The sequence below is a fragment of the Colossoma macropomum genome, unplaced genomic scaffold (assembly GCF_904425465.1).
Source record: "Colossoma macropomum unplaced genomic scaffold, Colossoma_macropomum, whole genome shotgun sequence".
NCBI lineage: Eukaryota > Metazoa > Chordata > Actinopteri > Characiformes > Serrasalmidae > Colossoma > Colossoma macropomum.
In genome coordinates, this window is record NW_023494786.1 from 6,113,187 (window position 1) to 6,118,971 (window position 5,785).

Sequence of the window (5,785 nt, forward strand, 5' to 3'; positions counted from 1 at the left end):
TGAAAAAGAAGAGCACGTCCAGCTGATTGAAATAACTTTGCGGGAGAGCGAACTACTGGATATTTATCACGCGGTCAAACATGTTCTGACAGGTAAGAAAAACGCTTTTTTTCTTAAGAATTCATTTTGACCGTTCGAGGTACCGTAGTTTGTGAATATAAGCCGTGAAAAGGGTTATACCGTTTCAAGTTGCAGCGTGTGGCTGAAGAGTAAGCATGTACGAGGCCGTTAAACCTTTTAACGATTTTCTCTCTCTATCACCAGCCAGCCTAATATGCGGTTGCGACAGCTGTCATATTCCACGCCCGACGAGTCTGATGTCTAAATACCAAGATGACAAAACAGCGATGCGCATGTGCGAGGACATGCCCAGCGGGAGAGACTGGGGGTGTTCCCCCACTCACCAGCCAGAGCACGATGAAGAGAGTTCTGATCTAGAAAAAAAAAGCGGCGAAAATGACATTTCAGATTCGACCAGCGCGAGCGAGGTAGAAGAAGAGGAAGAGGAAGTCTCCGGCGTGACCGATCTGGACAGCGATGAATTTATCGTGGTGGACGAGGACGGCTTACAAAGCCGACCTTCTTCGCCGGCTGACATCGAGCAGCGTGAGAGAGAGAACGCGAGCGCTTTCTCAGGAACGGGATCAAAGGGTCAATGCGAGGAACCTCTTGACGCCGGCGCCAGCTCGGAAAGTCAGAGCGAGAAGCCTTCGGACCTCAGTCTGAAGGACCGAGCCACGAAAATTGTGCAATTTCTGGCTGTTCGTCAATGGGTTACGAGAGATTGCTGTGGGTGTCAAATTGAACACCCATCACAGAGACAGCACAGTTGCGTGGAAGGCGTCCCCGTAAGATTTCTGGACAACGAGTTAAAGCAGAAGTGGCTGAATCTCATTCCCGCTTGTGAATTGGAAATAAAAGAGTCTCTAAAGCAACACTTTGAATTAAAAGAACCTCATGATGGTTTTGTAATAAACCTTTTGCGTAGAATTTACACGCTGACGCAGGAAAAATTGAGTGAATATACCTGAGCAGAGATCCGTCCGAAATTCTGAGCCGGTTCTACATGCGACCGGATGAACCTCTGAACAGCGCTGCGGAATCAACGGCCGCCGACGTGTGTAAAATTCTGATGGGGTCTGAGGATGACAGATCGGTGTAGTGATTCGCGAGAGAGAGAGATTGTGTATTTGTACATAAGACATTTATGACACCGATGTTTTTTTGCTGCTAGTAAGTTTATACATTGTATATTTTTTTTCATTAGACAAACCATAAACATTATTTTTATTAGAAAAAACTGGGACCTTTTTGTTTTATTAAAAAACACCACGTTTTTCATTTAATATTTTAGTCGTTTGAGTTTGTGTAATTGTTTATAGCACCTTTATGACATCTTTTGATCGCTGCTAGTAGTTTACATATTTTTTGAACCCCTTTTGTGCATGTTTATTAGACAAACTGTATAGTCTTTTCATTTTAATATTTTAAACCATGTAATCATTTTCATTTAATATTTTAATCATGTAATCATTTTAATTTTTTAATATTTTAAATCATGTAACCATTCTTCATTTTCGTATATTTAATAGTGTAATCATTTTTATTTTCATATTTTATACTTCAGTGTTCATCACATTTAGTTTGAAACTAATTCATCTATATCTCAAACTAACGGTTTGTCAGTAGATTAGATACTAACAACCAAAAAAATTATAAAAGAAATAAACCGTTTATAACAACAAAAAAAAACATAAAAACCTTTAAACAACAAAAAAAAACACATAAAAACCTTTTGAAGTCGTTTTCTGTCATCAGTTTGTTTTCTCCACATTTTATTTTAGACCGTGTTTTACCCAGAAGAAAATATAAAAACCCGAACGTGTTTCACACCTCGACCATTTGGACATGTCTCAGACGGCGCTGCAAGAGTTGTACCATAAACCCGGGTCGGAAGGCGGTCTGTGCGGTAGGCAGCCCTTTATCAAAAGCGTAAGGGAGGTGGGTTTGGTTAAAAAAAAAATAAAGATGAAATTGATCGGTTTTTACAAAGTTCAGACACTTACACGCTACACAAACCCGGAAGAATAAACTTTAAAAGGAGTTTCGTACTGGCGTCCGAAAGAGATTCACAATGGCAGTTAGACTTGGCAGATTTATCCTCTCTATCGGAACACAACGATGGGAAAAAGTTTATTTTAACCTGCATAGATGTGTTTTCAAAATAGGCGTGGGTAGAGGCGTTGGAAAATAAGAACGCCAAGAGCGTAACGAAGGCCTTTGAACAAATACTTTTACAAGGTAGAAAACCCGTAACTCTTCAAAGTGACCGGGGCGAGAATTTTGTAATCATTTATTTAAAAACTTTTAAACAAATATAAAATAAGACATTTTACCACGGCTAGCGAATTGAAAGCCTCTGTGGTGGAGCGATTTAACAAAACCCTCAAAACGCGGATGTTCAGATATTTTACAGGTTTTAACACCTTGAGATATTTAGATGTGCTTCAGGAACTAGTGAGCTCTTACAATCGCGCCTTTCACAGATCTATTAAAATGCGTCCCGAAGACGTGAACGAGGGTAATCAGATAAAGGTGTTTCATCATCTGTATGGGAAAAGAATGAGAGGCGAATTACCCCGACCCAAGTTTAAAGTAGGTGACGCGGTTCGGATTTCGAAAGAGCGCAGGGTCTTCAGGAAAGGTTATGTCTTTTACTGATGAATATTTTTTGTGGATAAAATTGTTAAACGAGACCCGTCGATGTATAAACTAAAAGACCTCGATACTGAATTAATAGAAGGTTCTTTTTATGAAGAAGAAATGCAGAAAATGATTGTACCTGAAAATAAAGTCTATCGTGTAGAAAAAATACTGGCTAGGAAAAATACTAAATCCGAGGTTCTCGTTAAGGTGAGATGGAAAGGTTGGTACACGCTGGCGGACGGCGGGCGACAGGAAACGGACTTTTGGGGGCCGGATCTCAGCAAACAGGTGTCTTTTAAATTAAAATGCGGGTATTACACTTACATTAATGACATTTTGACCGAAATGAACAAATATTTTAGAACCACCAAAACCCACGTCGAATTATATTTGGATAAGGTCAGAGACGGATAAAATTAGGGGTCACAACGGAGGAGATTAAACGACTGACCTCGCTGAACAGATGGCCTATTCGGACTCGAACGCACGGACAGTTGGCGCACATTCTGGGCTTCGAAGAACAGAAGTGGACGGACCCGACCGAAACTAAATTCCCTGCCCATATTAAAGGCGGAACGTTTTATTTGTTTCTTTATTCAGATATTTCTTCGCATCAGATTGTAGCCGATACCTTAGCACCTCTTTTGCGAACCATTCAAATACTCAAAGCGCATCTGGATTTCGTCACGCTAAACTTTGACAAGGTGCATTACAACCGGTCAGCAAACACGTGTTTGATGAAATTTTAATAGAGTTAAAGACCGATCAAAACCGAAATGTCAAATTCGAATTTGGAAAAGTGATCGTGAAGCTACATTTTAGACCGATCTGATAAAAATGTCTGCTTATCACGCCGACCCTAGCCCCTACGTCCTCTACTATACGCGACAGGCGGGGTCCGGTTTAGAAGGTTTCAGCGGAGCGCCCGTGCAGTACGGAAGAGGGATCGGCAACGTTTTTCGGGGTTTGTTTGGACTGGCGGTGCCTCTGCTAAAATCGAGCTTCAACTTGGTCAGACCGCACCTCAAGACCGCTGCTAAAAATATCGCGAAAGACGTGGTTTCCGCAGCGGCGGGGAAATTATTGGGAAACGTGTCGGAAAGGCGGCAGGAGGGCGAAGGCCTGGTGGTTTTGAGCCGTGCGAATCGGCGCATGCGCCCGCCGGGGCGACTCGGTTCCGTACCTTTTAAAAATAAAAGCGTTTCATCGAAAGGCCTCAGTCTGAACAGGAAGCTGGCGGGTCCGCGCCTCTCGTTTAAGGAATAAGAAGAAAAAAAAGAGCGAGCGGAAAACCGGTGCGGGCCCCGACATATTTTTAAAAAAAGATGTCTCTCATACACAGCGCCTCGGCGGAATGCATGAAGTCCGAGCTGGACCTATTTACGATCCCTATGACGCAACAAAGTATAGAATCCTACAAATATGTAGAAACGCCACCGATCACGGCCATTACCGATAACCGACCCCTTGAATTTTATAGCGGGGTCGGGGGACACCTACGTCGATCTGAACCGTTCGCTTTTGTACCTCACGTGCAAAGTTACCAACGCGGACGGAACCGATCTGGCGGCCGGCGCGGCCGTAGGTTTGATCAATTACCCCGCGGCTACTCTTTTTAGCCAAGTCGACCTGTCCCTCGGCGATAAGCTCATTTCTCAAAGCGGTTCCACGTACGCCTACAGGGCCGTTCTGGAGTGTTTGCTTAATTATTCCGAACCTACTCCGAATTCGCAATTCGCAGCGGGGCTGTTTCGCAAAGACACAGCGGGGCGCATGGACGAAGCTGACCCGAACAGAGACAATGAGGGGTTAACGTGGCGAAGCGCTTATTGCGAAAGGAGCCGAACGTTCGAATTGATGGGGCATTTGCATAACGACTTTGCATTTCAGGAAAAGCTTCTTTTAAATTCCGTCGACGTGAGAATCAAGTTAGTTCGTAATAAAACCGAGTTTGTTTTAATGTCATCGGATCCGAACCCGGGCTATAAACTTCACATTTTAACGGCCCTTTTGTACGTGAAAAGAATACACGTGTCATCCAGTGTGAAACTGGGGCACGCGTCAGCTTTGCTCCAGTCTAACGCTAAGTACCCCTTAGAGAGAGTTAACGTGAAAGTGTTAAGCGTGCCGGCGGGGGGTCGCGTGTCAAACCAGGATAATGTCAAACCAGGATAATCTATTAACTTGGGCCAAGTGCCAAAATTCATCGCTATAGGTTTTGTTCATAAGGAAGCTTTTAGCGGATCTTACATGAAATCCTTTTAATTTTCATCATTACGACGTGGAATCTTTAAATCTGAGCGTGGACGGCGTGTCCGACCCGTCCACGCCTTTTCGACCCCTTTTTCCCAGACTGCGAGAATACTTCAGCCTGGTCGAGGCTACGGACAGAGGGTTAAGGGACCAGCCTTTGGCCATCTCTCGTGAAGATTTTTCTCAGGGCTACTGTTTATTCGCGTTCAACTTGACCCCCGACGAAAGCTCGGGCGAACACGTTTCCTTAATACAGTCGGGGCACGTCACACTAGACCTCCGGTTTCGAGCACCTTTGTCCAACACCATAAACATCATCGTGTTTGCGGTTTTCGACAACGTTTTAGAAATGAATCACAAACGTGAAGTGCTTATGGACTATTTTTGAAAAAAAATGGACACCAGACAGATTTCTAAAGCCATGCGATGCACCCGAGGGTTCAGAGGCGCATTCCCCTGCGATCAACTGCCGTGGGTGTTAAACCACACACCTCCGTCCGGTTATGTCGTTAACACCCACCCCCACACACGACCTGGAGAACACTGGTTGGCTGTTTTAATTCTGTCAGATGGAAATGCCGAATTTTTTGATTCCTACGGGTTTCCGCCGACTCTGATTTTTTCCCCAGTTACATCATGCTTTTTCTAAAAAATAATTCACGACGAGTTTTGTGTAACGCTAGGCAAGTACAAGACTATACGTCCGACGCCTGCGGTCATCACTGCGTGTATTTTCTAAAACAGCATATGAAGGGCCTTACGTTTTCTCAAGTCCTAAATTCTTATAGCCCCGATTTACGAGAAAATGATCGCTCGGTTAAAAATT